Below are 13,974 nucleotides of genomic sequence, written 5' to 3'. Positions count from 1 at the left end.
GCTAGCTGCTTTTGACTTGCTTCTTTTAACTTTTTCTCAGATCATGTTCAACTAGCTCCCAGGATAAACAACAGATGCAAGACTTAGGCAGAAATTTTACCTGGTTCCATACTTTTGTTGTAGGTGCATAAACTGCTCTGGCAAACGCAGGCTTTCTTCTTATCCCTATGCATATTTGTATGTAACTGCAGAGCTGGAGCCCTGCCCTGCTCTGCACTTAGGGCAAAGAGCAGAGGAACAGGATGAAGAATGTGCTTACCCTGATGTACAAGTGTTGTGGTTTAAACCAAGTCCACACAGCTCGTTCATTCACTCCCCCCCTTCGCTCCCCCAACTCACGGAGAGTTAGGAAGGAGAATCTAAAGAATGTAGCCCCCACGGATTGAGATAAGAACGGTTTAATAGCTAAGGCATAACACAAATCACTACTGCCATTACTACTACAAATAATAATGATATAACCAATAACAAGTGAAGAGAATACAACACCTCACCAGCCATCGACCCATAACTCACCCCACCCTGCCCGACCGAGCACCGACCGATACCTCCTCCATCCCCCCAGAGCTCCAGCCCTTCCGGGTCTCTCCCGGCTACATCCTGGGTATGACGTGCTATGGTATGGAATACCTCTTTGGCTAGCCTGGGTCAGGTGTCCTGTCTCTCCTTCCTCCCGGCCTCCCCTCCTCCCTGGCAGAGCATGAGCTCAGAAAAGGCCTTGGACAAACCAAACATTTGAGCAGTAACTCAAAACATGCTTGCTATCAGCAACCGTTCTCAGCCCGAAAGTCAAAACACAGCACTGCACCAGCTACCAAGAAGGAGAGAAATGACTGCTACTGCTCAAACCAGGACATTACCCACCCCTTATTCCATACCATTCACGTCATGCTCAGATCCCACATTTTCAGTATACCATCACTCTTACGTCCACCCCTCGATCATGAGTCAATCTCTATGTTGCACCTCTGGACTGATGGCCTGAAGTATCTGGGCCCACCAGGCTCTAAATCATTCACTGTCCCCTTCAGCAGTTCTACAGCTTGCTGCTGGGGACTCCATACAGCTGCCTTCCATCTCCAATGCTCCCAAAGCACTGGAGGAGCCCAGCGTATACTCGCCCATACTGTCCCACATGCCCTGCCACTTAGGACTGTCCAACCTTGGGGAAAAGCCTCCTGGTGCCCTATTTCCTTGTCTAACCCTAGACAAGACCCAAACCTGACTCTGCTTAACTTTTGGGATCAGAAAAAATGGTTGTGGGTAGAACACACTCTGTGTGTGTGCCACCATGCTGATCCCTATCACAATCAGCAGGCAGGCCCAATGGCACCCAAAAACCATTCATAACTGTCAGAACTCTCAGCTGCCTGTGCTGCACTTGTCACTGGGGCTGATGTAGCTGCCGTGCTTGCCAGCTATCCCACCACCAGCTTCTCCTGAGTCCAGATCTTCCTCCTCTGCCTTGCTGGGAAGTGCTGCGTGGTCTCCTGTATCCTCCTGCGGCTTGGCAGGCGACTTCCGGATACTCTCTGCCGTCGCGGGTTTGGGAATGGCAGCGGTACTCGGCTCTTCCAGCACCTGCTGCCGCTGCTCAGCTCTCGCCTCTCTCTGCTCTTCCGCTGCGCCCCCCCCCCCGCTGCTCTGCTACTGCCGCTTGGTTCCCCGGGCCGCTCTCCCTGGCAGCTTCAGCCGCCGGCGGCTCCCAGAGCCGCTCCTTCCTGGCTTCACACAGCCTCACGCAGACGGAGGCGAGGACAAGGGCAAGGACGGCAAAGAGCAGTGGGACGGCATGGTACAAGTCCGAGTCCACGGCCACGTCCATCCCCCCCTGCTGCCGGAGCCCCACCATATTACAAGCCATTGACATAAAGTACAGTGAAACAAAAACTTTAGCCCAAGCCCCATGATTGATAAACACAAATACATCTAATCCATACACAAGGTATCTGGCAAAATCCTGAAACTGTGAGATCCAGAGAAAAAACTCTGACAGCCAATAAATCAGTATTGTGACAAGAGACTATAAATCCGCTCAGATCTGTTCTTATCTCAAATCCTCGGGCCCCACGTTGGGTGCCAAAAAGAACTGTCATGGTTTAAAACCAAATCTGCACAGTTTGTTCACTCACTCCCCCCCTTGCTCCCCCAACTCACGGAGAGTTAGGAAGGAGAATCCAAACAATGTAGCCCCCACGGATTGAGATAAGCACAGTTTAGTAGCTAAGGCACAACACAAATCACTACTGCCATTACTACTACAAATAATAATGATAAAGCCAATAACAAGTGAAGAGAATACAACACCTCACCAGCCACCGACCCATAATTCACCCCACCCTGCCTGACCGAGCACCAACCGATACCTCCTCCATCCCCCCAGAGCTTCAGCCTTTCCGGGTCTCTCCCGGCTACATCCTGGGTATGACGTGCTATGGTATGGAATACCTCTTTGGCTAGCCTGGGTCAGGTATCCTGTCTCTCCTTCCTCCCAGCCTCCCCTCCTCCCTGGCAGAGCATGAGCTCAGAAAAGGCCTTGAACAAACCAAACAGCCAAGCAGTAATTCAAAACATGCTTGCTATCAGCAACCGTTCTCAGCCCGAAAGTCAAAACACAGCACTGCACCAGCTACCAAGAAGGAGAAAAAAATGACTGCTATTGCTCAAACCATGACAACAAACAACCAGATTTGCTCCATACTACATTGGAATTAATGAACATGCCTATCATATTCTGGTGAGTATTTAAAGTATTTAACTGCCATGCCAACTGAAGCAAGAGCTATCCTCAGCAATAAGGATATCTAATACTTAGCAGACAGATATAATGCCTATGTTGAAATGAAAGCAAGTAAATCTCACCATAATGTGCTCCTGTATGTACTATGAAATCCTTCTCAAGAAAGCAAGGCCTGGGTAACAGAGTTTAAATCCAGTTGCGATGACTGGGACTGCTTCTCAGCTTTTTCAGACTCAGTAGCTCAGCACAGGAGTACTGGAGACCAAGTACCAGAAGAATGCTATAGATGCAAAACATTTCACAGCTGGACTTAAAGGCTGACTCGTACCCATTAAGATGTATTGCCTGGCAGCTAATCCTTTAAACTACTTCCTACTGTCATATGAAAAGCCTGCCAGATACTGACTGTCCTTCTGCTTGCTGAGTCCTCCCTTTCCTTGGAGAAGTACAGACAGCATGTGCAGATTCAGATTCAACTCTCTTCACCTCAACCTATCCAAAAGATTTATCAGAAAGAAAAATAGGCAGTAAAGCTGATGTTACTGCAGGGTAAACGTCCTTTCAAAGTCTACAAAATGCCAAAACATGATTCAAATTTTATATCAAAGATTTTTAGTGAAGAATGGAAATCTTTTATGCAAAACCAGGACCTACCCCATGCTTGAGACCCTCTGAAATTGTTCAGGAGCTTTTGAAATTGCAAGGAAGAGTAGAGGCATTGATGCAAGAAGCAGACTCAATACTGTGGTCTAGGAACAAACAAACCACAAGCTGTTTAGTGCTTTGCAGGTGAAAAGAGAGTTGATGCTTCTGTTCTCCAAAATACTGTAAGTGGTCAATGTCACAGATGTGCATAGGATACTTATTTTCTCCAGATGAGGAAATTCTGGGTCTCAAAAAAGCTGAATATCCAAGCCACGCTTCATGTCAAGACAGCAGCTTGTGCATTCACAGTGAGTTCATGTCAAACAATGTACAAAACCTGTACTGAAAGTAATTCAAGGAATACTATTATAATTGATTATGGTATTTCCACCTGCTGGACCAGCTGCTGAACTGGAAGTCCCTGTGGGTGACATTCATCCCTGTTTGAGGAGATGAGCACAAGAGACTATATACTCTAGTCATTTTACTTAAACTAAAAATATTGTGCAAGTAAAACACAAGCTATATGCAACTCCTTCCCAACAGCCTAGATTTCAGACAAAGCGAGACAATGTCTTCTTCTTTTGTAAACTACTTCAAGGCTGCAGGATTCAGGGTGAGTGTTTACACCGAGTAGCTGGACATGAGCTCTGGAGATGGGTTCAATGGTAATGCAGCAGCAATCTGTGTATAGAGCAAGGCAGAAATGTTGGCAGGCCCCTTACCAGCTGCAAGGTTATGTTGCACTTCAGTGTAAGCAGCTGCAGCAGCTTTCTGGAAGGTCTGGAAGGTTTAAAAGCTACATTACAGCAACAAAACATAGCCAGACAATGCCAGCGTGACAATTTCATAGGCTTTCAGCACAAAACCCAGAGGCCCCCTGAGCATCCTCAGAAAGCCCAACCATATTTTTTTTACCAGCCCTACCATGTGCTTGAAGGTCATCACCACTGGCGTTTCTGACACAGGGAAGTCTTCAGGAGTCTCTCATGGTGTTTTGGGATGCTCCCACAGCAGAATAAAAGGCTTCTCCAGCACAGGGAACTGCCTGTGCACAGTAAAAATAATGATGAGACATGACAGCTAAATGAGCAGTGCTTATGAGTTGGAAAATACAGGATTACGACTATGATCACTGCTCTGAGTTTTTCCTGCTCCCCAAACACTGTCCAGCTACATGTGTTTTGCCTGTTTCTACTACTTCTGTGCTGCCTACTTTCCCTTGTTCCACCATTTCATGTGCTCTGTGTAACACACAACATGGTATCAACAAGCTGCAGTTTGCTCCAGCAAAGCAAGAAAACCTAAGCTTTGACTTTCTTACCTTGCTTGTGACTTTGCCAGTATTAGATGAGTGCATTGGTTAAAAAATAAGCATGATTGGCATTCATGGCAGGAGCAGAACTGATGTAAGATAAATCAATATGAACATGGGTTAAACCAGTTTCATAGTAATTTACATAAGTTTAAATCAATTTAATTAAACTGACTCACTTTTCTGATAGAGACAAGGCTTTACAGTATGCCAACTTCAATCCATTGACTGGATTAAAGTAACAAAAAAGGGGTGGCTGGTGGCTTTCAAGTTCAAGATGATGAGTGACTGATAATGTCATGGAGAAAGAGACATATGAAAATGGCTGGTTGTGCTCTTAAAAGAAGAAAATGAATCAGAGTGAAGATACCTCCTTTATGGTGCAGTGAAATGTAGTAGGCATCATTACTCTGAATTGTTAACTCTGTGCATTATCGATACCTCTGTAACCCTTGCCTCTGACAGACAGTCACCTCTAAGGAAAGCAAAAGGCCTTGCCTGTCATCAGAGACAGAATAACTCATCATTGCACATTCTTAGCTGTCCACTTTCACCAGGTAAAATTTGTTGGTTTAAATCACTTTCTGCTTTAAACCATTTGGGTTTTTTACTGTTACATTTCACCCTGGGGAAGGTGGAATAATACAGTGTATGAGTTTTATGTGAAAACATGTATCAGTTTAGGCACCTGGACAGTTAGCTCAGCTCAGACAATTAGTGTGAGCTTCCTAAGTTGTAGTTAAAGTCTTCTAAACTCTCTAGCCTAGCCTAGACTTTGCTGCCTATCTGTAATACTTCCAAGTAGACTGTTGTTTACAAGTTTCTGTGTCATGGGATATGCTGGGACATACCAACATTTCCACCAGAGATCTCTGGCTGAAGCACTCATAGAAGAAAACCCTAGGCTATGAAGCCCTGCCCTTTCCATGGAGAACATTTTGCTTATGGCTGGGACCAATGTAATTTTTACCAAACCCAGTTTTGTAGAGCTCATCAGTTACAAAGAATGACTTTAGGGGAAAACTCTTTGTTATCCTCTCTTTCCATTCCACAGGTGACTTCCAAGGAAACATCGTCTTCAAGCTCCTGCATTCCAGTGAAGATGAGTTGTTGACATGTCATTATTGCTGGCAGTCCATATGCCTGTACTGAGACCACCATGGGGCTCACATCAGACACTGAGGCAGTGTTACTAACAGAATTTTTCTCTGTAGAAAGGTCTCATACAGCTATTTTTGTTCTTTTGATCTCTAAATTTCAGTGGTCTGATTTTATTTGGTCCACTTATTCCTGTCTGATTTCTGACTCTGCTTTTTTCTCCAGAGTTTTCCTGGTGTCTAAGTGGCAAATCACGGCAAGCAAATAGGTCCTGTCTCGTCTAGCTAATTGCTACACTGACACTATGAGCAACAGCAAAAGAAACAAGACGGGAGTTTGAGCAACAATAATGCAAAATATTTGGTAAAAGAGGCATAAAAAGCAAAAGAGAGGTCTAGGAGATCATCGGTATTGCACTTGTATCACAGTCTTCTTATTGTGTTTAATAATTCCTTCTCTTTTATCACAGAACCGACATCACAGTGCTTCCTCAAGATTGCCCATTATATTGTTCCCTACAAATAAGTACATTTTGTTAGACTCCTAATTATTGGCCACTACTATTGCAATAGTAGTGTGATACTTTTCTCCGTTGTCTCCTATCAGGCATTTTTGTTGTGTCCTGTTTGCTTCTTTTATCCTTCTTGTCAATGTGCAGTTTAGGATCAAACAGTTTTGTCTACCATAGCAAAGGTCACAGGTAGCTGCTACCAGCTTGGATTTTATGTGGTATGCATTTAAAGTTTTACCAAGATTTTGCCTAGAATGGTAAAAAGGGAAAGGTTCTCACTAAGTGTTTTCCTTTACCATGAAATAGTCTTCAAACATATTCAGAGCTCTCTTACAGTAATTTGCTGTCCGACTGTAGTAGTCCATCAAAACGTCAGGGGTTTAGAGCTGACAGAAGACTAACAGCAAACTACTTGGGTGGGCATCACCTCTTATGGCAAAGAGGTTACTGGGCATAAGAAATAATGAGTTTGAATTTGGAGAGCACTGTCTCTTGCACCAGTCAATAGGTACAGCACTGGCTCAACTATTAGGGCTCTTGATATCAGTGAAGAAAATACAGGTGGAGCACACGTCAGTCCAGCTGGGCTCCAAAAGTTTGAACTGGTAAATTCGACCCCAGATCTGGGTATGCTGCAGGGGTAAACTCAATTTTATTGAAAACTTTGTTTCAAAGGAGGGAGGGGCTGTTAAAACTTGGATCCTGAAGTTGTAGCTTTGTTAGACAAGGTCTTGGGTAGCAGTAACAGCCCAAGGAGTTGATGGCCTCTCCACCTTTTCCCCACTGCCCTGTCTTTTCCTACCTCTCCACTCAAACAAATTGCCACCTGAAGTGTATGGGCATGGCCGTTCCCACAACACTGTGAACATGGTGAAGGAATCAACAGAGCTTCTAGAGGGGGGGGTTTTGTGGGTCATTTTTTAAGCCGGCCAGTTTCATACTCGGTTTGCATGAAGGTCTGGTGCCTGAGGGGATCTGGGCAAGCAGTGGTGAGTGGGACAGCAGCCCCTTAGCTCTGCTGGTAATGCTGCTGTTGGAGACCTCATGTCATGAAACTACAGCTGGGGAAGGGACTACCAAAGGTCTGGGTGCCATCAGACTACAAAGGCACACAGAAAACCTGCTGTGATCCCCTATCACTTGTGGTTTTTAGATTTCCACTCATTCAGTTTACACAGAGTGGCACTAGATTAAATACTTGACTATTAAGGTCGGTAAGTGAACTCATTTGCAGAACTGTAGCTGCCACTGGTGTCACATTCAGGGTTGGAAGCCAAATTTCTGGAGGTACTTTCCTAATGCATGGACTCAGATTTGTTTTCGTGCAGAACAAAATCCAGAAGAAAGGGGCTTTGTGCCGGCTTCAGGAAAAACCTGACTGCTGCTTGATGTTCGAGCAGGGAGATTATCTCTGCTTTCTCACCTGCAAAAAGATAATTACACTGCCCAACTTTCTAAGGAGCCCTTGCGTCTCCAGATAAAATATACTGCAGAAAGGCACTACATGAATTATTCAGGCTGAAGTAAATTAATGAAGACTGTGGAAATTCAGTTGGTTTTCTTTCTTTTACTCTGTGCTGGGTTCAGATCCTGCAGTGGCCTTTGTGGTCTCAAACTACGCTGAAAGCAGAGCACTGCCAGCTCACAGCTCTGCTGAAAACATTCTCTTTGTCTGAAAATATATTAATTTAATTATTGACAAGCCCATTTGTGAGTGAGCTGTTGGAGCATGACCAGCTCACCACAGTGTTTTCTCTAACCGTAGCCTGCCACAGGGAGTGAAGAATGAAAAGTCAATGCAATCTCTGTGAGACAGCAAGATGGATTTATGAGGAATCACAGGTTGGTTTATAAGGGAAAAAAATGATCACTTGGTCAACAATGTGGGATTACAAGGACAGTCCTTGCACCATCCAGGAAAGGCCTAGGTGGAACACGTACAAGGTCAGTCCAGGATACCTTTAAATCCTTTCCTTTGGTGCTTTTGGGTTAGCTGTGCTTCTGTCTCTGCTCTAGGCCTCTCTAAGCAGCCCCTCTCCCTTCTTCTGTCCCCAAGATGCCAGGAGATGCTCCCTTCATGAAATTCTGCTATTCTTACCCCAGAATTTGGGAAGTGGGGTTATCAGCACTAGAACACATAAAGGTGTCCTTCTGCTAGCCAGAAACATCAGACTAAATGACATTAAAATATGATCTATTTTGCAAAAAACTGGACAGTTCTTAAAAAAATAGATTTAAGAGAGGTGTTTTACACATTATGTTACTCATACTTAACTTCCTTTGCTGGGGCTTAGGCAGACCTGGCATTTTTCCCCAGTATGGAGACCTGGAAGCTATCACACTTGCAGCCTGGTTCCCCTGATTAATTTATTTGATTTTTTCAATATACCTTTATCCTGTCAGCTTTTCCTGTCTCATGTAATCTCCTGCCCTTTCCTGGAATCTCAGAGGTGTTAGGGGCTCCTCTGAAAGCAGGCTTGGCTACTGGAGGAGTCTCCCAGCCTGGCTAGGTAGAGACAGACATTGATATGCTCACTCCTTTGAAGTTGCGTACCTGAGCCTGGCTTAACCAGGTCATTATTTTACTTTTCCTGGCTCAGATCTATAACAAGCCCTTTATCTCTTGCTTTCAATTAGCTCTATGAATTCAGGTGAGCAGCAACAGGAAGTGTGGGGAGGGGGCAGGAGCAGCTGTATAGCATTAATCAAAGGGTTGTGCAGGCATTTTCCCAGTTTGCCCCACTTTGCTACCATAGGCTTCCATGTGATCATGAAAACAAGGGATTCTTGCCTAGAGCCTATAACAAACAACCTGACACCACTGGGTTTCTGTTTATTTTAATTAACAAAGGGTTTAAATTCTGGCTGGCACGCAGTGGGGTGGAAAGGCAGGCTTGGCCATGCCACCCCTTCCTGCTGCTTCGGAAAAGCTGGACTGAGCTATTGTGCCAGATGGCCCCTGCTGATTCCCAAATCATGCTTAAGGCTCCAGACATAGCTGTGACATGGCCTCTGTCCCAGGGAAGGGCAGGGGATTCATAATTCATTGGGAAGTGCCTACTTACCCACTGTCCAAGCCAGCAGGTTCGTTTTTCTGAAGGCAGACCTCAGACCCAGACGCACACTGCACTGCTGGAAAGGGCTGAGGAAGGGAGGGAAGAAGTGAGACAGAGGGAAGAGAGGGCAGCAGCTGCTCAAGGTGAGGTTTTGGCAGCCACCAAGAGCATCCACAGCCTCTGTGCCTCCACAAACACAAAGATGGAGCTGAGTGCAGCCTACCTAAAATCTGAAGGGGGGGGATTTTTTTTGAAACTAAATATGAACAAGATGGTGAGCACGTATGGATGTTCTTGGTTAGCTGTCTGGTGAGCTAAGGGTATGATTTAGACTTCTTGTTTCCCATGCAGTGAGCATAATGGAGTTAGTTGCCCACTCTCATTACCTGGTCACCTCCAAAAATAGTTTCCTGCATTTTTCATCCACCAGAAAACTTTGAGGGAGAGAAAAGACCTACTTTTTTTCTTCCTGCTAGTGTGCCTGCAGCCATGCAGCACCGTGAGCATCTACTGAGCAGCTTGCATACATCCTCCTGCTTCACAAACAGTCAGCTACATAGATGTCAGGGCCCTGGGGGCAGCCATGGACCTTACTGCTCCTGGCCAGCCTCTGCTGCAGATACCTAGGGCCAAGTTCCCCATTTCAGCCCAGCCTCAAGCCATCAGTCTCTGCCCCAGTGTAGTGGTGGTTATATGTTTGGACCCCTCAGTTGTATGTCACACCCTTGTCTCTGGTTCTGGCCTTTATCCTCCTCTCCTTTAGCTCCTCTTGGAAGACTGTGGCCCTTCTTCTTCACTTTCCATCTCAGGTGCTGTTGATAGACCTTGCTATAGCCATCATCTCTGCCCACTGATGCCTATAGCCACCACCTCTGCCTACTTCAGGTCAGAATATGTGGGATGGCACCCACTGGTGGGGGCATGGCCTGCACTAGGGTCATCCTCAGGTCCCAGCTCATCCCCTTTTTGACAGCAGCTGTCTCTCACCAAGCAGCAGTGAAAACCAGCTTTGACAATACAAGTGTGGTAAAATGATGGCAGCTAGCCACCTTCATCTCGTAACATTTCCATGTGCAAACAGTAAACACTTCTATAGTGTGGGTCATGTGCATTATGATAGTTTTTCACAAAAACAAGAAGGTAGGGATAGAGCTCAGACTTCAAGGTGTGCCTGTTACAGAGCCATCTGTCTTGTGATAATGCGTAGTTCTAACAAGAAATAAAAGGCTAATAAATCCAGTCATCTCAAGCCTTTCCTTATTTGTCACCCCTAACCATCACAGCAGATCCTCCCCATTTTGTCAGTCTCCCTCTCATACTGGGGGACAAAACTGGTGCTCCAGCCATGGACTTGCAAAGGCCCAGCCATGGGGAGAAACTGCTCCTCTTGGCCTGTAGTTGCCCTTTGGCTAGCCCAGTCCAGCTGCTAAATGAGCCCAGGTCAGCCAAGCTCACTGACATGCTCATGTTTTCTCTGCCCATTCACTCCTTCTCCTCTGAACTCCCTCCCATTTCTCCATCATTCTTGAGGATGCTTAAAAATAACAGCAATGCCCACCTGTGGGGCAGGTATGTCATGCAACATGATGCAGCTCCTGCACAAGGCATCACTTGATGGATACTGAAGGGACAGGGACAGGTCTGTGAAGGTTTGAGTTACCTGCGCATGAAGTAAGTTGTTTGTATCTCTGTGAGAACTGATAGCAAAATGGATACAAATCTCAGAAGCAGCTTACAGAATACAAGCAAGATAGTGGTAATGATGACTGATCTTGTGACAAGTCACCTTGTTAATTCTCATTTTTCCCCAAATACGAAATTGCTGACATTTCTATCTTTTCTTTAAGAAAGAGTTGCATACCTGCTGAACAGGAGAGCTGCAGGCAGACCTCCGTACCCTTCTTACATTTTGTTATCTGTCAAAATAACATTTGGTAGAAACAAGACCATGACAGAACAGAGATTTTTATAAATATTGCCTAAACTGCACCCCAAACTTTCACTCCTTTCCTTCATCCTCCATTCTATTTCTTTATGCTCTTCCTTTCATCATTTTAACTTCCTTCTGACTCTTTATTTCACAAAATCACTGGTCCTTCTCCTAGTTAATTTAAGCTTCTGAAATAGCTATGAGAAAGCTGTTTTTTCTCAAAGAAAAAATAAATTGCTGACATCAGAAAATAAATCACTTCTAAGAATATCACTACTAGTATTTCATATTCAGCAATAAAAGACTGATGAGGGGCAAAAAGAAGTTAACTTTTTAAAAGTTACTAATAAAAGTATGGTTTAAAAAAAGTTATTAAAACAAAATTCATGTTTAAATATAGGTATAAGAACTGCAAGGTATCTATTAACTGTAACTGGGAAAAAGACATCTGGAGTATCAGATCTTAGTCTAGTTTTCCTTCTCCTTATGCGAATTAGTCTTTTTTCTTCAAAAAGAATTTATCGCGCACAAAGCAGATATTGAATTTGCCTTTGATTGCCCACAGTATTCCCCACTGACTGAGTCAGGGAATACCCAGAGGAACAAATTCAAATTATGAGGTGAAATGTAGGAAAAACAAGAGAGAGCAATGATGAGTGAAATATTGGATCTTCAGCTTTATGTTTGCAAAATCTTGTCTCTTTTGAGTTTTACTTGGAGAGTGCCATTCACATGACCTAACCATAGCCCTGTGGGGCTGTCTGAGCTGCTGCAGTGTCACACCAGTCTCCAGCTGCTGGTCCAAGCTATGTGGCATGTTTTGTGCCATGGCTTTCAACCTTGTGTGGATGTTTTGTGTACATGAAACAGCATGAGTTCCCTCTGTTCTAGCAGTTGAATTGCTTTTTTAGTCTTGATATTGCAAAAATGCCAGCGGCAGCCACACAAAACTCCCTATATCAAAGGACTAGTAAAGACCAAAAGCTTGCAGGCTTGTGTCTCTCACCTTACTGTCCATATCAGCAGATTATTTTAATAGTGCCATGAAATGTGAAAGGAGATGGATACATTATGGAGAAGATGAGCATAGTGAAAGGCAGTTCCAGACACTGCACACAGCCATGAACAGATCCTAGCCTTAGCCTTGTGCCTCTCTGAACAAGAGGAAGATCACACTGTCCCTTCAGTAGCATGAGCCATGCCAGCCTGTTAGGCATTACACAAAATACCAGAGAAGCAGGTCAACACAACACCAAAATATAATCCTGATGCCTTGTTTATCTGCTAGGAGGTGAGAAAAGATGCTGCTTCTGGATGGAAATGAAAGTGTGTTTCAGTACAATAGTACTTTCTGAAGGGTTTATTGTATTCACCCACCATTATTGGTTAGCTACGTGTCCTGGCATATATTGTATGTGCTTCAGATAGCTCAGATTCTCAACATTTCCTGCATTTCTAATACTTAAAACTATCTGATCCCCCATGGGACAGCTGGATTTGCAGTCCTATTGAGCAGTCACAAGTATTCCTCTTGGCATCTCGTGTAATACTGAAGGGATGAGTTACCACTGTTAAATGAAAGAAAATGTTAGCACATATTAAGAAACCAAGGGAAGATGGGGCTTTCTTGCAGGACACTCATCTGCTTGATTTTGAAATCCCACAACTTCAAAGAGACTGAGTAGGAATGACAAACTGGAAATATCCTTTGTTACAAAAGGATATATATCATAAGCCATTAGAATATATATAATGTATATAACATATATATCTCATACATATATATAACATATATATATATCATAAGCCATTAGAATCCAAATTGTGAATGCCATCAGAAGCAAAGGACACACAGTCTGTTAATTGCAGATTAAGTTTACTGACATAGCACTCTTACCTGGGAATACTTACACCATCAACAGAGATTAATGCTGTCTTTAACAATCTAACTTACTGGGTGCCAGTTTTTGCTATAATCCACCTGGCAGCTCTGTGTTCAAAGATATGCCCTCCTCACTTGTCGGCTTGCTGGATGAGTAACTTGGGAGTGGAAAGAAAGAAGAAATTGAGTTTTCAAGGGATTTGCTCAAGAATGAGCTAAACCCCACAGTAAACTGTCCTGTCCCCAGTGTGCCTTTGCTCAGTTGAAGTGCAGATCGTAGATGGAGCCTAATTAAAGCAATAGATTAATCTTCCAGTAACAAGTTCCCCACCTGTGATTTAGGCTGTTTTCTTCTAGATGCGTGTTTTGGTAGAAAGAACTAGAACATCCATTATCAGAAAAACAACACAACCAACTCCCTTTTGCAGGAACCACATGAGAAAATAGCAAATAAAATCCATTTGTCCTTATGTCACTTTTTAATCCCCACTAAAAGAAAAAAAGGAAGGAAGCAGTTCCTGCTCCCATCCCACTGCTGGCCCACCTGCAACATCTGACATGAGGCAGGACAAGGGACCGGGAGGGTATCCTAGAAAGAGGAAGATGCTTTAAGAAGCATTGCCACTGCAAGAAGTACATAAATAGAAGCAGGCCTCTTTGAGGGATGAGACCCAAGAGCAGGGATGTATCTTACTCCTTGGTCCCTCAGGGAGGCCTAATGGAGCATGGCCACAGGTGAAAAGAAAAAGATGTTATGGGGACTGCTTTTTCCCTGTTTACACTCCAGCAAACTTCCT

Source organism: Melopsittacus undulatus, chromosome 3, assembly GCF_012275295.1.
Source record: "Melopsittacus undulatus isolate bMelUnd1 chromosome 3, bMelUnd1.mat.Z, whole genome shotgun sequence".
NCBI classification, from domain to species: Eukaryota; Metazoa; Chordata; class Aves; order Psittaciformes; family Psittaculidae; genus Melopsittacus; species Melopsittacus undulatus.
The sequence above is the reverse complement of the archived record's forward strand: the minus strand, read 5'-3'. Positions refer to the sequence as shown.